Source organism: Musca autumnalis, unplaced genomic scaffold (genome assembly GCF_047663935.1).
Source record: "Musca autumnalis isolate F117 unplaced genomic scaffold, ASM4766393v1 scaffold_2, whole genome shotgun sequence".
Taxonomy (NCBI): domain Eukaryota; kingdom Metazoa; phylum Arthropoda; class Insecta; order Diptera; family Muscidae; genus Musca; species Musca autumnalis.
Window position 1 is genome coordinate 121,577,448 of NW_027411755.1, and position 20,750 is coordinate 121,598,197.

Sequence of the window (20,750 nt, forward strand, 5' to 3'; positions counted from 1 at the left end):
TTATATGGGGGCTATACCAAAACGTGCACCTATGTCCACAACTTTTGTTATATAAGTTTATTGACATTTAAGAACCCTAAATGTCAAATTATAGCTACATCGGTCTGAAAATGTAGCTAAAAACGTCAAAATACCGCAAATCGGGGGGTACCGTTATATGGGGGCTATGCCAAAACGTGGACCTATGTCCACAACTTCTAACATATAAGTTTATTAACACTTAAGAACCCTAAATGTCAAATTATAGCTACATCGGTCTGATAATGTAGCTAAAAACGTCAAAATACCGTATATCGGGGGGTACCGTTATATGGGGGCTATACCAAAACGTGGACCTATGTCCACAACTTTTGGTATATAAGTTTATTGATACTTAAGAACCCTAAATGCCAAATTATAGCTAAATCGATCTAAAGATGTAGCTAAAAACGTCAAAATACCGCAAATCGGGGGGCACCGTTATATGGGGGCTATACCAAAACGTGGACCGATATAGCCCATCATCGAACTTGACCTGCCTGCAAACAAAAGTCGCATTTTCCCAAAATTTCAGCGTCCTATCTCCATTTTTGTGGATGCTAGAGTGATTACCACAGACGGACGGACGGACGGACGTGCTCAGATCGACTTAGAATTTTACCCTGATCAAGAATATATATACTTTATAGGGTCGCAAATGAGTATTTCAATGCGTTACAAACGGAAAAACAAACTTAATATACCCTCCATACTATGGTGGAGGGTATAAAAATATTTCAGAGGTAATCTAAAGCGATAATCATATGAAAATTAGGCGACATTTAAAAAAAAATGTCTGAAAAGTTTGTTGATAATATTAAAAGTTTTGGATGGGGATTTGATCGGTGGGCTATAAATATAAAATTTTAGTACAAAAAGTTGACATCAACTACACATGGGCAAAGTACCGTTATCAAGAATTAAAAATTTAGATTTGATAAAAAATATAAATTCTTAATATTTCGTAGAGTATATCTTTTGATTGCCACCTTGGCTCTTGATTTCCGTTAATTGGACATCTCTTCCGAAGCGAAATGTGTAAAAACCTTCTGCCCATCCCTGCAACTTTCTGAGATATATCGGTTAAGATTTTATATATCCCCCATATATATCTATTCCCGATTTTGCTACAACTTGTTCAATTTTGATCGAATAGCCTTCGGGGAAATATATATATATGGGGGCTATATCCAAATCTGAACCGATTTTTACGAAAATTGATAAAACTACTCAGGGGCCGAAGAAAATATCACATATAAACTTTGAATATAAACAATTCGATTAAAATTGACCGAGTTGTAGCAAAATCGGGGAAAGATATATATGGGAGCTATATCCAAATCTGAACCTTTTTTTTTGTGAAAATCGGTAGAGCTACTTAGGGGCCTAAGAAAATATTACATATTAAATTTGACCGAGTTATAGCAAAATCGAGGAAAGATATATATGGGGGCTATATCCAAATCTGAACCGATATGGACCAAAGTTGAATTTTTTCATTCCTATGCCCTTATAAGTACTTGTGCAAAAATTCATCAACCTGGGTCAATTCCTTCTATTTTTGTCCACTTTTGTATGGAAGCGGCAACACTGTGCGCCGCCCCTTCCCCAAATACGTAAACACTTTTTGGTTTATATATATATATTTCTTTGAAGGATATGAGAGGTTGCACCGGATAATGCTATTGAAAACAATGGGTGAATGCATAAAAGTAAAATTCGATACAATGAAAGGAAAATGCAAAAGCGTAAATTGTGTTTGTGTATGAGAAAAGAAAAAAAGCCAGGGACGAAAAGACATCCTTGGTTGAGACTTAGTGAACACCTGCACAGTGGACTTTTGGGTATTATTATTAAAATGTAATCTTGGTATAAAGCACCATTAAAATAATATCTACGGTATTACGATGCTCTAACTTTACTTAGGAGTTTATTATCATATTCATATTTCTTTCGAGAACTTTATTTCTATACCTTCCACCATAGTATGGAGGGTATATTAAGTTTGTTTTCCGTTTGTAGTGTATCGAAATTATAATTTTAGTCGATCTTTACATGTCTGTCCATCCGCCTGTAGTAATCATTCAAGCATTCAGAAAAATTTCGGTAGAACGTTGAAATTTTCGAAAGATGATAGGATATATCGGTCCACGGTTTGGTATAGCACCCATATGACGGTACAGTCCGATTTCATGTATTTTGACTGCTTCGATTCGCTTCCAGTAAGATCTGCTGGTTATCTGAAATGACCCCTAGAGTGATTCATATTAATCTGCTAGATCTTAACCATCAATTTTGTGAAGCAATGTTGTTGTTGTTGTAACAGTCTTTATTATTGTGTGTTTGTATGTTAGGCAGGGCAATTGAAAAGGTGCAGAGCGTCGTGCGGGCCCATGTTTTGCATGGCGCGACCAAAATCCGCCCAATAAGATTTTAGACGACTACAATATCCCGAGTGTAGTTGAGCCAAAACTACTCTGGTTTGTCGTAGCAGCTGACGCTCCTCAGCTGCGATAGATGCGGGAATTTACTCCGAGGATTTATTCACATTGTATTTGCCTATGGCCTTAGCAACTGCGTCCGCGTGAATGCTGTTCAGACCTACGTGATATGCATGTTGATCTAGGAGTTTTCTTTTATATTGTTGGACCTCCCTCTCTAGAGCATGAATATCCTTCCTGATATGCCTGGGTGTGTCGGGCCTACCCACCAGATGGTGATTGGTAACGAAAGCATCTCTTTGTGTTGCTGTACTGGTAGAATATTTGCCTCCTCATGTATATGGTACACTGAAAACACCCCGTTTCCGTTCTCAGGGCGGCATTCTGACAAGTTTGAATATTATTCCATTGCGTATCACATAAACTCGAGGACTAAACTGGCGCCGCATAGGTCACCACAGACTGGCTCCTCGCGATTTATGTGGTCAACCAGGTTTCTTTATCTGCAACCCAAGTGCTGCCGGCTAGGGACTTGAGGACTTTGTTCCTACTTTTTAGTTTGTCGCAGATAGCTGTAGCATGCGAAGGGCAGTTTAGGGCAGTTTGTGGTCGGAATTCTGTTACCATCAACTCTTTTCCCACCTGCGCCGTCCATGTGGTAAATATAGTGGCCGTAGATTTAGTGACAGATATCTGCATATTCCTCGCGTGGAAAAAGGTGGTAAGATCGGTTAAATAGAAGTTCAGTCCTTCACAGATGACATCAGGAAAGTTACCCCAGGATCGTGCAACCACCCGCATGCGTTTCGATCACGATGTCGTCTGGAAGAGGCAAAATACAGGAGAGGAAGAGGTAAACAGTTCCAGAGATATCATCCCACCTTAGGAAACTCTAGGGGGTTTGGACTGCTTGTTCCTGAGTTCCACGTACGACTGCCGTCCGCACATATAATTGATTATCCAACGTTTCAGACTTGGCCGGCGATTTTCTGTCTTCTCTATGTCCTCAAACAGCGTGGAGTGCCTTACAGTATCAAAGGCTTTTTATAAGTGAAGCGCCACCATCATTGTTCTATCACAAGGCTTATCCTGGTTGAATCCTCGACAAATATTTGTGGAGATGGCGTGTAGCACTGTTGTCGTGCTAGTTACGGAATACATGCTGATGATCGGTAACTGGATAGCTATTTCTAACGCTGGAGGGGGCTAAGGCCTCAAAGGTCTTTGCTACGGGCGACAAATGCGAAATCGGCCTGGGCGATTCTTTTTTTTTTTTGCTGGCATCCTTTCGTGGCTTCAGTAGCGGGATCACCTTGCCCATTTTCCAGACTTCGGGAACAATGTGTGTGGCTAGCGGCAGGTTCAGCACTTTAGTGAGATACTCGTCTTCCGGCTCATCCAGCTGTTTCAGCATTACCATGGAGATTCCATCATGGCGCAATGATGACATCCCAAACATCATCCGTTGTAAACTGCGGTGGTTCATCTTCAACAGGAAGATATCTGATGCGACATAATACTCTTCTCTTCGCCTTGTCACTCCCTGCATGCTCGACAAATAGTCATACAAAATATCTTGGGCACCTGTACGGGTCAGTCATCGTAACATCGCCAAACGAGACTGAGGTCCTATCTTCCTTCTTTCCAGGGTTCGAGAGTGACTTAACCGTTGCCCACATTGACCGTGGAAAACGTAGAGCTATCAATCTGCTCTACCAGCGCTGTACCCCTAGGACCGAATGGCACAACTCATGATGCGCATTAAAGACCAGACTAGACGGTTATGAACTACCAAGAGCGGTCCAACGCTACCCTTGTAACCTGAAATACAGCTATTTACCGGCGGGATGTATACGTTAAGCAACTCTACCTCGGCATACATTCCATCAACGGGTCATTAGGGTCAGGCTCAAACGAAATAGGCCTGTATTGAACAGACTGGTGCAATAGGAAGGCTAATCCACCACCTCCACTTCTTGTGCGATCCTTCCTCAATACGTTGTAACTACAACGCTGTAAGCTACATTTGTTGTTGAGCTTGGATTGCTGCACGGCCGCGACCTTCCGACTCATGAATACCACTATTTCCTCGATCTTACCTCGTAGTCCATTGCAATTAAATTGCAGAAAGGATGAATTTTCTGGGTTGATGTTAAATGTTGAGTATGCGCTTGCTGTTGGGTGGACTGCAGGGGAGTTTCGTAGTCGGACGACGACTTGCTGGGGGCTGTGTTCACACAGCATGCAGCAACATAGTCCCTATTGCTGCACGGCCGCGACCTTCCGACTCATGAATACCACTATTTCCTCGATCTTACCTCGGAGTCCATTGCAATTAAATTGCAGAAAGGATGAATTTTCTGGGTTGATGTTAAATGTTGAGTATGCGCTTGCTGTTGGGTGGACTGCAGGGGAGTTTCGTAGTCGGACGACGACTTGCTGGGGGCTGTGTTCACACAGCATGCAGCAACATAGTCCCTATCGTAGTCCCTCCAAAGCAGCCCCTTAGATGCCTGACATCTATAGCATCTCACCGAAAGTTGGATATGGGTGAAAATGCGGATGTGATTTCCCTCCGTCCCGGCACTGACCACGGGATATGCTGCTACCAATACAGAAAAGCGAGACAAATAAAAACATATGTACACTAAGGTGGCAACCGCTGGCCGGAGCACGGATGTTATGTGGTTCCGGGTCAATACGGTATGAGAGAACCCGCTGCCGTGGGATTATTACTTATTTATTATTTTTTGAATGGAGCTATTGTCGGATGCGCATCACTTTAAGGTTTTTTTGCATTGTGTGATGCAACGGACGGTACACTTCGGCCGCTGAATGAAACATCGAAGTATCCATAGATTATGAAGGAGATTGATTCGTTGTATCCAAAAGCGGATGCGCAGCAATTGATTTTAACTAATTCGCGAATAAACGGCTTTTTAATTGTCATAATTTTGAATGATCAATATTATTCATAATTCGCTATCCTTATAAGTCACCACAAAAATTGTAGCAACTTTGTTGTATCTACGGATGGATGTCAAAAAGTTTTTCAAGGGCGAGTCCATACTTCTTGTGAAAACAGCCCAAAAGGTGTAAAAAAATTTATGGCACCATATAGTGGCTGATGAGCACGATAACTCCCGAACTGATCAACTGATTTGGTCCAAAAATTTGGCCTTGGTCATATTTTGTCCAAACTTGGTTTCAGTTCGAAGATAAATAAATAAATAAAATAAAATAAAATAATTTTTTTTTTAGAACGGAATTGCAAAAGATATTATTTTTTACTATATCGCTCATTTACTCAAAGAGTGACACATTTCAAAAAATCCAGTTTCGAGAAAAAGGCGTTTTTAGTTCGCCATTGGAATTTGACTTCCCAACGTAAAAAGATTATTACACAAAAACTAAAACAACTACTTGGACAATATTTTGCAAGCAGCTAGCCAGATATCAGTGCTAAATTTCTGTGCAAAATCAAGCATGATTTGAATGGTTTTTGTGCTTCATAAACTCAAAATACTGTTGTGTTGAATTATGCGAAGCTCGTAGTAAATGAGCTGTAACTCGTTGAGTTTTACAGATATCAGCATGAAAATTTGACACAAGATAAAATAGAAGTCGTAGAAAAAATTGAAATTGTTAACTCAGAAAACGCATTTTTTGAGTTATGCCACTCTTTGAGTAAATGAGCGATATGTATTTAGATTCATTTGAAACCACTGTCCACATCGCAATAATGGCTCCATAAGGCGTTGTATTGGAAAATATGTATTGTTTCTTCCCCCACTTTGGCTAATGTGAATAAATGAAAACAACGTATTTTTATTCCATTATTTAGGTTTATCAAACTGAGGTTGGTTACTGGGTTGGTTGGTTGGTATAAATATAATATTGCAGTGGTTTATAGAACTTTTCACTACATCTGTTAAAATAAACAAATATAGATGTATGTTGCAAGAGTTTATGCTAATACAAAGAAAATTGAGTATGTACTTACTTTATACGTACTTCTCCTGAAGATTCTAGAAGAGTATCGTAAACAAATTAAAAGAAAATATAGTGTTTCTTTTTTGCTATTAATAATAGGTTAAATAAAATGTCTGTTTAAATGCATCTGTATGCAAATATAAAAATATTTCTTTTATTTTTTGGTACATTGGTACTTTCACAGAAAAGTGATTTTTATACCCTCCACCATAGGATGGGGGTATATTAAGTTTGTCACTACGTTTGTAACTACTCGAAATAATCATTGTAGACCCCACAAAGTATATATATTCTTGATCAGCGTGCAATTCTACATCGATATAGCCATGTCCGTCCGTCTGTCCGTCTGTCCGTCTGTCCGTCTGTCCGTCTGTGGAAATCACTCTAGCGTCCGAACGGATTGACGTAGGTTGATGAAACTTTGGGAAAATATATTATATGTACGTAGGACTTTTGGTATTGAAAGCGGGCTATGTAGGTCCACGCTTTCGTATAGCCCCCATACAAAATGACGCGCGACGCGTCGTCGTTTTAAGGAATTTTTAAGATATTTGTCCCATTTTACCACCGAATTGGTTGTAATTTGGTACTTTGTGTCTCCAGAAGCCAAAAAACATTCCTACCAAAGTTGGGTTATATAGGTCCACGTTTTGGTATAGCCCCCATATAAGGCCCCATATAAAGTACGCGTCATTTTAGTATATTTTGAATGTATTTGACCCATTTGACCACCGAATTGGTTGTAATTTGGTACTTTGTGTCTCCAGAGGCCAAAAAACATTCCTACCAAAGTTGGGTTATATAGGTCCACGTTTTGGTATAGTCCCCATATAAGGCACCATATAAAGTACGCGTCATTTTAATATATTTTGAACGTATTAGACCCATTTGACCGCGGAATTGGTTGTAATTTGGTACTTTGTGTCTTTAAAGGCCAGAAAACATTCCTACCAAAGTTGGGTTATATAGGGCCACGTTTTGGTATAGCCCCCACATAAGGCCCCTTATAAAGTACGCGCCATTTTAATATATTTTGAATGTATCTGACCCATTTGACCAAAGAATCGCTTGTAACTTTGTATTTGTGTTTCCAGAGCATAAGAAACATTTCTACCATAAAATTTTTATATAGGTCCACGTGTTGATATAACCCCCATAATACGATATCTCCCGATTTTCGATATTTTGAAGGTTTTAGCCTCATTATCACGCCGAGATGGCTGAAATTTGGTATTTAGTCTTCTTTAGGCTTATAAAACTTTCCCCCAGAAATTTTTAGGTATAGGTCCACGCCATCATATAGCCCCCATAGAACGGTACCTTCCGGATTTCGGGTTTTTGAAGGTTGTGGTCACATTAATCCACCGAAATGGCTGAAATTTGTGGTGGAGGGTATAAAAAGTTCGGCCCGGCCGAACTTAACGCTTTTCTTACTTGTTCCCTTTTAAAAGGTGAAGAACTGCAAGAATAGTCTGTACCCAAATTAGATAGTTTTTTTGTTATCTCTGCCAATATACGAGTACATTAATCGTATAAATGCCAATACGAAGACAACTTCAGTTTATACAAAACATCCATACATATGTATCTTCCTGTAGTTGTTATTGCCATTGTGTGGTGAAAGTTCTGTGAAATTATCTGAAAAGTGAGCTGCAATCTCTACACTCCCATTCATAGGAGTTATGTATGCATTGTTTTGCAAAATGCCATGAGCCTCGTTCGAAGAATCTGAATGTTGGATCAAGATGCTTATATCAATTATTTGACAGTTGTTTATCTCAAAGAGATGTACAATTGTAAGGTTTTGACATTAACTCAATCTCCTCATCAGGTTTTTGCTCATTTTCAGTCCAGATGAAGCCCATATGTGCCATTATGCAGCTTTCCCCAAATTAGCAATTACGTTTGCCCTAGTTTGGTCTGGCTCATCATACAATTATTAACAAAAACTTCAATTAGAAACAAGTTGTGGCTGCCCAGGCTGGTGGATAGATAGGTGGTTGCACGCATTTCACATTTTTTTGTTTTTGCAAAACAAGACTAATTGCATTTTCCCATTGCTCAGGCACTACTTTAATGTTAAAATGAAGATGGACGATACAACTACTCGTACATGCTGTTCCGCTAAGTTGTGATGGAAATTCGTTGGTTGTTTTTTTGTAATTTTGTTAGCAGTTACCTGTTCTTGGCAATATAATTTTGTGAATGAAATTGCTATCTTTATAGTTGCATCATCATCATTATCACCATTATTGGGTGCAATGGTATGCACTCCCGCCTCGCACGCTGAAGGTCGTGGGTTCGCTTCCCAATTATATAATATTATAGTTGCATCATACTTTTGTTTTACTGTTGCCAATGCATCACTGTAGCCATCAATGATAATATCGTTGATTATGTCAGTTTTATGTTATCTCTACTCAAAAGTAATTCCACAACTCCGTGGGGATGTGGTGTTGACAAAACGATGGTTAAATAAATGTAGTAAAGAACAACCAGATCTAAAGTAGTAATGCTTGGGCTATGATAGCTCTAAGTATTCACATGGGAAATCAGTCGGTACTTTTACTTTTATGCCATTTTATAGCAAGATAAACTAGTCGTCCATTAGAACTACTCTTAAATAGACTTCAGTGTTCTTACTGGCAATACTTATTGGTTAATATATTTTGCAAAAAGTGTTGTTTACGCAAATATCATACAAAAATGATTTAATCTTACAAGAACAATTCTTTTTATAAACTACACCACTATGTGGGGAGAATATTATAAATAGATTTTGGCTCAAACTTTTGAAATAATATTCATCGATCCACCCTTATATATAGCGATTTGACTATGTGTCTGTTAGAGTTGTACAATCTAGTTCATTTGAAAGATCTAGTTCAATAATTCAGCTCTTTTCACTGAACTAGTTCAGTAATCTAGTTCATAGTTCACTATCCAGTTCAATCATTCGGATCAGAATCGTTCACCGGATAATAATCCGTCGCTGGATGAAAACACACACATACACCAAATAGGAACAAACATTAGAATAGTATAATTAAACTACAAATATATTACATTTAGATATTTTTATTCCCTTCATAAAGATTTAGTTTGCATTAAGTTTAGAATTTAAAAAAAAAAATTTAAAAATTTTAATTAAAATTTCATTTAAGTTGTTGGCAAAAAAACCTTATGTTGTGTGTGTGTGTAGAAATTAGCACTGCGAAAAAAGATGTGTGTATATGTATATTTCTTTTTATGTTTTCCTTTTTTCTATCCAAAACAAGGCACAGTGAATAGGTAATGGATTCGATATATTGGGATATGTTATGTCAAAAATGTTCTTTATGTAGAAATTACTGCTCTGTTCCAGAACCTGCAAGAAGCTAATATTTTTTACTACGATAACATTTTATACCATCCACCATAATCAGCGTAAAATTCTAAGTCGATTTAGTCCTTTCCGTCCGTCCGTCGGTTTGTCCGCCCGTCTGTTGTAATCACGCTATCTTCCCAATGAGTTGAGCTACAGGGCTGAAATTTCGTACACATGTGTTTTTGGTCTGAACATAGATCAAGTTCGAAGATGGGCTATATCGATCCACGGTTTGGTATAGCCCCCATATAACAATTGTACCGCCCGATTTCAGATATTTTGACGTTTTAGCCACATTTTCTGACTGAATTAGCTATTATTTGACATTTAGGGGTCCCAGTGCGCAAGAAACTTCTCCGCCAAAAATTATGGGCATACATATGTCCACGTTTTCTTGTAGCCCCAATATAGCGGTACCGCCCGATTTCCGGTATTTTGAAGTTTTTAGCTACACGTGCCAGCCGAATTGTCTATAATTTGGCACTTAGGGTTTCTAGTGGTCAAGTGACTTCACCAGCTAAAATTGTGTGCATAGGTACTTTCGCAACAGAAAGAAAACTAATAATTCCATATTAGCTCAGAGTATTTTATGGTGGAGGGTATAAAAAGTTCGGCCCGGCAGAACTTAAAGCTTTTTAACTTGTTTCCTTTGTCCCAATCCACACTAGAGTTATTTCATTAAAAAAACTTCATGAAATTATGCGTTTCTAGATCGAGTTCCATTGTAGAGCAAAATCATAAAATTGTCGTAGTGGGGAATTCGACCTAAGAACGCCTAATTTCATGAAAATTTTTAATGAAATTTACTATAGTGTGGACCTAGACTTTATGTTATCGAAAAAAAATAGTAAAAATTAGTATATTCTTGCAGTACTGGAACAGACCATACTTTTATTACAATGGGGGTTGACACTTCACATTGATCCAGAACATAGGGCCAAACCTATAGCTCTGCGTGTTGCGTGTGCGTTCAAAAATACAAAAACAAAATACATGTATTTCAAAACTCATAACATTTCGAAGTCATCACTTAGCACAGAAGACGGCGTCACTTTATTCATATGTGAATGACATACCGAACTAGATTGTGAATCGTTCGTTCGTTAATCGTTCTTCGTGGATCTTTCGATCGGCGCTCAGTGAGCAATTGAACTATAATGAACTATATCCAGTGATCTAGTTCATACGCTCCTTTCAATGAATATGAATTCAATAGTTCAATTGAATGGTTCAATTGAATAGAATGAATTCAATAGTTCAATTGAACTAGTTCGTTCATGAACTATACAACTCTACTGTCTGTCCGTTCTTCTACCCTTCCAATAACCCTACAGATCGCAATTTTGTTGTTGATGGGAAAGATTTCTAGAGATTTCGGTTATGGTTGAATACAATTCAGGGGAGAACATCTCCGCTTCTATTAGGGGTCCAAAAGACAAACTTTCCAATGGATGTAAACAATATCACCTTTACAAAGATGCAAAGTAGTTTTGCTTAGGTGGTCAAATGACAGGGATATCGCAATAGTGGCTAATCCAACCCATTGTTATTCCCTGTACCATAATATGGAGGGTATAATTAACTTTGTCATTCCGTTTGTAACACATGAGAGTATTCGTCGGAGACCCTATAAAGTATATATGGGGATTTCTGAGTGAAATCGGAAATTTTTTCAAAATGAGGTTTTTGATTTTCTTTATTTTTTGCTGTGGGGATGCCGCTCATTAGCAAAACATTTCAGTATATTTTCAGATTTTTTCATTTTGACTAACGGTTCAAGAGATATCGCGCCTTGAAAAAGTCGGTTAATGTAAAAACTATATGCAAAGAATTACTCAGAACTTCTTTAATATTGGTCCAATTTGAAAAAAAAAATCATTTGTGTATGCTTTGTTGTTTTATCAGCTATTTAATAAAAAATAGAAAAAAAATTCCGCAGTGGGCTTGGATGCATTTTTCGCGATTTAATATTTAAAATAAATTTTTATCAATGATTGTACTCTTCGATTCTCTTGAATTTATTTTTTTTGTATTAAACTATGATTAATTACAAAAATTTTAAGTCCTATTTGAAGTGCTACTTTTTCAGAAGATGATTATTCAAATACGAAAGGGGATTTGAATTTGAAATATGCAATGGCTTAACTTATCGCGGGCACAAAAAAAAAAAAACTTAATTCAGTACCCACTAATGCTTGTACACTAATTGCTAAACCGTTCTTAAAACCGAAAAATGGCGCAGTTTTTATGATGTTTAAGATAAATTCTTAAAAAAAACAACAAAACAAATGTTAAAAAATTTAATTTTTTTTTATTATTTTATAAATTATCCCAACATACCAAAAAAGCTTGAGAATTATATTATAATAAGCTTACCAACATAAGCCTTAAGCTTATAAAAGACTTGAGAAATCTGTTGATAAAAGCTTATGTCATAATTGTAGAAAAATCGAAACGGAACCCTTGTTTATAAGCTTACGCTTGTAATTGTAGAACAAGCTTATGCAATTAATATTATCTTAAGCTTACCCTTGTAATAGTAAAACAAGCTTACATATATTTTTTTAAATTTTTATTAAAATTTTAAAAATTCATTTCATATTTTGAGATTTAGTTATAAATTAACAAAATGTGTAGTGTGTAGTTTTTTGGTCTTATTGTTTCGCGTCTTTATAGGATTTTTCGCGAACCGTCTTGAATGAATGTGTCGTTGGAGTTGCGGCATCTATGAAAAGTAGAAATGTAGTGATAATTTTTGCAGTTAATTTTGTAAATTGAACTTACTTTATATAGCGTTTCTCGTGCAATTGTTGTGCGCCTTGCACTCTGTATGCATGTTTGATATTCTCAGGTCGGGCAAAATATCCAACGGTGGCAAAATATTCCTCAGCGTAATGTAGACATTTCCGGATCAACAATGAAAAACTTTTATACAAATGGTGTCGTAAAACACGCGGTTCGGATTTGGCGATAACAAGTATGTCATTGAGCCAATATGAAGCGGCATGCACTCTTTAATATGAAATAAATCTACCATGTCCCTTAGAAAATGGGTTTGGGAACATATGTATGAATGTCAAATATATAATTATTCGTAGTTTCGTCACTTCCACTATGTTCGCATTCACTTATAGTTTCATCTAGTTTCATCACAACCGCTATTTACATCACCAATCCTGAAAACTTCTTTTTTATGATTCAAATGTTCAATGACTTTTTGCCTCTTAACACTGTTTTATATTTTGTAGGCATCGGCAATTATATTTTAGCACAACACGGATATAATTACATATTTAGTTCGCATAACGCGGATATACATTTAATCACATAAAAACTAAGAAATCGATGTAAAATACAAAAAAAAATTCTACGAAAACTAATTTATCAACAAAAGTCAGGCAGACTTTAGAAAAGTTTGTGCCAGTAATAGTTTTACAAGCATTGTTACAAATTGATTGTGAATTTTCTATTATTATAATATTATTCTCAAGTCCTATTACTTTTTATTTTTATTTGGTATGTTGGGATTTTATAGTATGTTTCACACTGGTATAAAGTAAAAATTGTATTGACAAGTTAAAAAACAAAGAAAAAATTGTGATCATTCGAATCCCACTACCAAATAGGACTTAAAATTTTTGTAATTGGTAGTTTAATACCAACAAATTCTAGAAAATCGAAGAGTACAATCATTGTTAGAAATTGAGTTTATATATTAAATCAAGAAAATTGCATCCAAGCCCACTGTGCAAATTTTTCTTCTATTTTTTATTTAATAGCTGACAAAACAACAAACCCTACGAAAAAAGATTTTTTTCAAATTGGACCAATACTAAAGAAATTATGAGTATTTCTTTGCATATAGTTTTTACAGAATCTGAATTTTTCAAGGCGCGATATCTCTGGAACTGTTAGTCAAAAAAATCTGAAAATTTACTGAAATGTTTTGCTGATGAGCAGTATTACCACAGCAAAAAATAAAGAAATTTAAATACCCCATTTTGAAAAAGTGTACGATTTCACAAAGAAATCCCCATATATTTTCGATCAGCATAAAAGTCGAAATCAAGATACAGCTCGCAATTTTTAAGATAGAGCTTTGTAATTTGGTGTAGAAGTTTCTATTACTCCTAGGATATTTGGTATAGAAAGTGGGCCATATCGGTCCACGTTTTGATATAGCCCCATGGAACATTACCTCCCGATTTTCTGCATTTTGAAAGTTTTAGCCTCATTATAACACCGAAATGGCTGGAAGTTGGTATTTTATCTTCGTTGAGGTACACAGCTTTCCACCTGAAATTTGTCGGTATAGGTCTACGTCTTTATATAGCGCCCATAGAACGGTCTCAAAATCCAACTGAAATGGCTGAAATTTCTTAGTTAGTCTTCGTTGAGGGTGCAAAACTTTCCACTTGAAATTTGTCGGTATAGGTCTACGCCTTTATATAGCGCCCATAGAACTGTACCTCCCGATTTTCGGTATTTTGAACGTCTTAGCCACATTTATACACCGAAATAGCTGAAATTTGGTATTAAGTCATCGTTGGAGGTGTAAATTTCCACCAGAAATTTGTCTATATAGGTCCTCATCTTCATATAGCCCCCATAAAAATTGACCTCCCGTTTTTCGGTATGTTTTGTTAAGATTGTGGCCTTCATATAGCCCACAAAGAACGATACCCTCCCTGTTTTGAAAGTTTTAGCCTCATTATTCAATCGGAATGACTGAAATTTGATATTTAGTCTTCGCTAAAGGTACAATACATTTATACAGGTACAAAACATCAGACAGTACAGGTTCACCTTTTGGTCGTTATTGGGATTTTTGTGTTCCCAGAAGATAGAAAACTTACTCCCTAACAAACTGTCCCTATATATCCAGGTTTAAGTCTACCTGATATTACCCAATTTTATGTATTTCGAGGTTATTTTTGTAAAATTTCCTAACCGAGATTGCTGTAATTTAATATTGAGTATTGCCAGACGATACAAAAGCTCAATTCGGAAAATTGTAAATATTGATCCATGTTTTGGAAAGAACTGCCATCACGCCCCATATGAAGGAAGCATTATCAGTTGGTATATACTACTCCTGCAATAGGAGGAAGTACTTGTTCTTATTCACTTCAATAAAGTTCGTGGTGGAGGTTATAAAAAGTTCGGCCCGGCCGAACTTATCACCTTTCTTACTTGTTTGGTGGAAGGTATGTATATTAAGTTTGCCTTTCCGTTTGCAACTCATTGAAATAATCAGTTGCTACTCCATATAATTTATATTCATGACAAGGGTAAAATGCTGAGTCGGTCTAGCCATGTCCGCCCATCCGTCTGTTACAACGTTTTGGTATAGATCTCATTTAATGGGATGGGATAATTCAGACCGAATTATCTACAATTTGACATTTAGAGTTCTTCCCCAAAATTTAAGGACATAGGTCCACGTTTTTTATAGCTCCAAATAAGGATACCGACCGATTTAAGGTATTTTGACGGTTTTAGCTACATTTCCAGAGCGAATTAGCTTTAAATTGAAATATAAGGTTTGAAGAGGACCAACAAATTCTCTACTAAAAATCATGGACATAGGTCCACTTTTTTATAGCTCCCATATAACGGAATCATCCAATTTAGGATATATTGACGTTTTTAGGTACATTTTTAGACTGAATTAGCTAAATGTTGGCATTTAGGATACCTAGTTTTCAGTTAGTTCTCCACCTAATGTTGCAGGCATCGGTACTTTCGTAACAGAAAGAAAACTGATTACTCCATATTAGCTGAGAATATTTCATGGTGGAGGGTATAAACACTTTGGTCCTGCCGAACTTTACATAATCCGCAAAAAGATACGATCTCCTGAAAATTAAAAAACCTCTAAATCATGTAAGCAGAAAAAGAGTTTCACTCCCTCAAATTTTCCGCGAAAATCTAGTCAAAACCCACGCGGAGGAGACAGATTGCGATAAGGTGAGCTCGGACATGAAGAGATAGATGGCGCCGGAGACCGCCACATACTTACCGAAGTAGCCAAAAGGCAATACTAGGACGGGCGTTGATCGAAAAATGGTCAACGAGAAAATGATGCAACACATACTTTTAGGACGTGGACCAATAAAAATAGTCAGCAGTCATCTTAAAGGGGACCTCTTAATGCCCCACATGGGCCTTCATGTGAACCCGGCCGCACTCGAGGAAGTAGTCAGCAGTTTGGATACTCCTTGTTAAAGTGGCAAATTTAAGCTGTTGAGGAGGACGAAATACCTCACCTAACCAATGCGGCGGTATACATCAAGGGCTATGGCTGCAAACTTGAGATGGAGCGTATGCTCGAGGTCTTTGAGAAATAAAACGAGACTTTGATGAATAAACCGTAAGCCTTTGGATGAAAACGCACTTCTCGTCGAGCGATACATCTAACACAGTGTCACCGGCAGAAAGTGCTTATATAAGAAATAAGCCAAATGAAGCAGCGGGACCACACCAAATCTTCCCGAATCTATTTCAAATGGAAGTGGACAAAATTTCGTCCATGCTGGTCGGAATTTTCAATGCTTGCTTGAATTTGCGTTTACTCTCATAGCCTGTCTAGAGACAAGCGTAGTTTTTATTCCACAACCCGGCTAGGCCCAATAAGCTTAATTGGTCAGACCGAGAGATTAATATGTTATACTAGAAACTCAAATGGAAAGACCATATCCATCTAATAAAGCCCACGGATGTTGGCCCAAATGTAGAAGGTCTATAGCCTCAAAATGGGGATTTTATCCCAGCTATGGACAAAAAATGTAATGTGAAATAACTGCAAAAAGTACAATAAACGCGTGGCTTAAATACTAGCGGAACACAAATATTTTGCGAACATTTTTGAACTTTTGTGATGCCCGAGGGAGGGGTCCGACCGATATGGACCATCTTCGAACTTAAATTAAGTTTGGACAAAATATTTTAAAAGCCATATTTTGGACGAATTTGTGGATCCGTTCGAGAGTTATCATGAGCTCCAGCCGAACTTTTTATACTCTCCACGACAAAATATTCTGAACTAAAATGGAATAAATAGTTTCCTGTTAGGTGCAAAAATTGTTCGACCACGGATACCCCAAATTTTAAAATTAGTTAAAAAAATATATCTAAACATTACTTCAATTTGTTGTTACCTATATATGAGGGATATAAAAAAAACATGGACCTATGTTGGGGATTTTTGTGGTGACGTTTCGGGACCTCTGAAAACTTCGAATGGCCGCTAGTTCGGTCAAAAACTGTAGCTAAAACCCTCAAAATACCGAACATTTTGAGGTACCGCTCTATAGGGGCTATACCAAAAAAATGAATCATTGTGGGCAATTTTTTGCTGGAAACTGAGAATTTTAAATTTCAGCTAGTTCGGTAAAAAAATTTAGCTAAAATCCCCAAGATAAATCGGAAGTTACCGTTATATGGGGGCTATACCCAAGGGTTGACCAATCTTAGCAATTTTTAGTGCAGAAAGTTTTTGGTCATTGGGAACCTCAAATGTCAAATTGCAGCTAATTCGGTCAGTTGTGGAGTCCAGAATTTGTTTTTTTTTTTCGAATTATTATTTTGTTTCCGAATTATTTTTTTGTTTTTTTTCCTGCTTGTCATTAAAGCTTAATTCTACATTACATACAATGTTTCATTAGTGCCGAACAGGGTGGGCAAATCTACAGGTACAGTTGAGCCCAAAACACATGGCTTGGGATCGACCAATTGTTTCGTTGCCAACCAGGTCCCGTTACTCAAAACACAAACAAGGTCCCGTTACCCGAGAGGCCACGTGGTGAGAGTGGAAGCAGAGAGGCAATGTCGGGAAGGCTGTTGGAAAGAAAACCTGGAAGTCAATACCGAGGCAATAAAAGCGAGCGAGTAATCAAATTGGGGATCAGTTGAGTTGTTTTTGCATTTGCTTCTCTCTCTCACGTACAGTGTAAATGAATGAAAACAAACAAAAACATAATGTGGTTGTTGCTTTTTTCACTCATACGTTCATACATGTCTTCGCTTTGGTTGTATTTCTGTGGTCATCGCTGCCATAGACTATAACATATCAAAACTTGTTAAATTTTACCGCGAATCTTTGAGTCGACGTGGCCATTGACTTTAACATATAAAATTTTGTTAAATTTTCCCGCGAGTCTTTGAGCCGACGTGGCCATAGACTATAACATATCAAAGTTTGTAAAATTTTCCCGCGAGTCTTTGAGTCGACGTGGCCACAGACTGTAACATATCAAAACTTGTTAAATTTTACCGCGAGTCTTTGAGTCGACGTGGCCATAGACTATAACACATCAAAACTTGTTAAATTTTACCGCGAGTCTTTGAATCGACGTGGCCATTGACTTTAACATATCAAAATTTTTTAAAATCTTTCCGCGAGTCTTTGAGTCGACGAGACCATCGACCATAATATATAGAATTCGTCGCAACGCAAAACCAGCCTAGGCCGGTAATTTCCAAGGTCATCGGAACGCGAGACAACGAAGTGAACCGTAGACACCGACGAAACTCCAGCCCTTCTGAGACGGAGCCGACAGTCGGACATTTCCGCCAACGCCCAGCAACGAGAGCCGAGGTACAACGAGCCGTCTTTGTTCCCGAGCCTAAGCCCCGAACGAGCTTCCCAGCCGTTGCAGAGTTCCCTCGTAGAATAAGTCTCCTAATAAAAAACCTTTGTGAAGTCAATAAACACATCAATAAAGATCATACACAGAATTTGTATCTCAAAACATATAGTTTCACTCTCAGTCACTGCAAATATAAATTTTCTGTGGCGAGCCCTACCCCCGCGAGCGTATCCCAGCAACCGGAGGTAACTTGTCGTTACAATACTTTAAATCGAGAGGAGGCTGAGGGTATAATAATTATGCCATCTTGCTTTAATACAACTCGTGGCAGAGAGTGTAAAAAAAGTTCGGACGGCCGAACTTAACACCTTTTGCACTTGTTTAAAATTTGTCTTTTTTCCCCTGATGATGTGAGGTGTAAAGCATTCAGCTCGGACGAACATAACTACATTTCATTTTATTCATCTTCTGAGTGTTCCACAGTTATAATCCGTTTGCGAACATAATATGAATTATCAACCAGTAACTTGCCACCAACCCTGCAGCAGTATGTTCCTGCTCCCTGTAATACCAATCTGATTATACATCATTGGAATTAATTTTTAAATTTCAACACATTTTGTAGATCAATGAACCTCAACAAATGCTAACAAAAATACACCGTCATATTCCCTGGAGCGTTAAATCATTTCGTACTTTATCGAAAGCTATAAAATGCTGTTGTGAATTCATAATCTGGCATCTAACTGAACAAAAAAGAGCAGGGAAAAAGAAGCTGCAGAAACAATGGTATCACAAATGTTCGCCACTAATGAAACTAATGCTGCACAACTGCAATTGTCAAAAAAAGAAGCTCCAACATTTCGAGCACAGATTGATTCAAATATCTGCACCGTAGTAGCAACAAAGACATACACATAGAATGCTAGGATACCAGTAGTTGTTAGGTGTAGCCCAGGCCATCAGCGGTAGTCATAAATTCGAATGTTCATATCTACCTTTTTTGATGTAATTGAATACATAAAATCATAAGCGTGTTATCGTGAAAACGTGATGAACGTGATATCCCACTTTCCGACCACCCTCCCGGGCTAGTGGGGTAGCTAGCGACTACAACACAAACAGTGAGTGATATTAAAGTAGTTCTCGACAAGCAAACGAAGCGTATGAAACTGATAACTCCAGTGGGCCATAGAAAGGGGTATAATGGACCAGATGGAGCTGTTGCAAACAGCGTTTACATGAACATCCTGTACAAACTATTGATATGCCCATGTTGTATAGGTATGAGTTATGGGGTTCATACCTGCGCAAAGAATTGCAATTCATAAATGAAAAAGCAATTCACTGAATTTTCACACAATGTTATCAACGTGACAACGAGAATGGTTTAGCAATTTGGTAATCAAAATATGTTGGTATAATCTTCCTAGAGATTAGTGGTCCAATGGATGATGTTGGGGGATAAAATTAAAGATAGACTTTAATATGTCAAAATCCGGGATTTATATTGTTTTTCCATAAAAAATTTTGAGTTAACGTATGACCTTCACCTATATGAACGAAATGTTTTACAAACGATCATCTGCGAATCTACACCTGAGATATCCGGACGGTAAATCTACTAGGAAAGTACAAGGCCGATATTATCACCATTGACTAACAGTATGAATTATATGTGTGAATTATATTTCCCCAATTTCCACATCTCCTTCGTTAATATACCTCTAGGGCTGGCATTGGAGTTATTGGCAATTTTTTGCAACAAACCATTCCCGTATCTGCTGCATAAATCGTGAATAAACTGTTAAAAGTTCGTTGAAAATGTTAAATTAATTACATGTAAAGATAACCTCCCTTAATAAAAAATATATGAACAACGAACCAACGTAGCAACCAGCCAAGGGTTTTATTTGTTGAGAATTCTCTATGTCATGCATACCGCTTTTTTAACTTTTTTTCAACGAATTCCTTATTACATCCTTTTGAAAAATATTGAAAACAAAAACGTATAACGCTACGAAAATTATGTGAACAACATACTTTTACAAGTAATTTTTTTATTCTTTGGCAAGAAATACTCAGTTTTTTTTTTCGTTTTATGCTTTCTCATTGCTGCCCACCAAGTAACAAACTTTACTTTCATTGGATGGTCATTAAAGTCGTGCAAAAGAAGAAGAAGAAGTGCCACCGAATTGAAGGAAGGAAGCTAGTCACTATAGCAGCACTCTGCAGCTGTAATGAACGTATTCTAGTGTGAACAAATGAAAAGTTGAGAAATTTAACAAAAAAGAATTCACAAAAAAACAAGCAACAACAACAACAATGACAAACAATGTT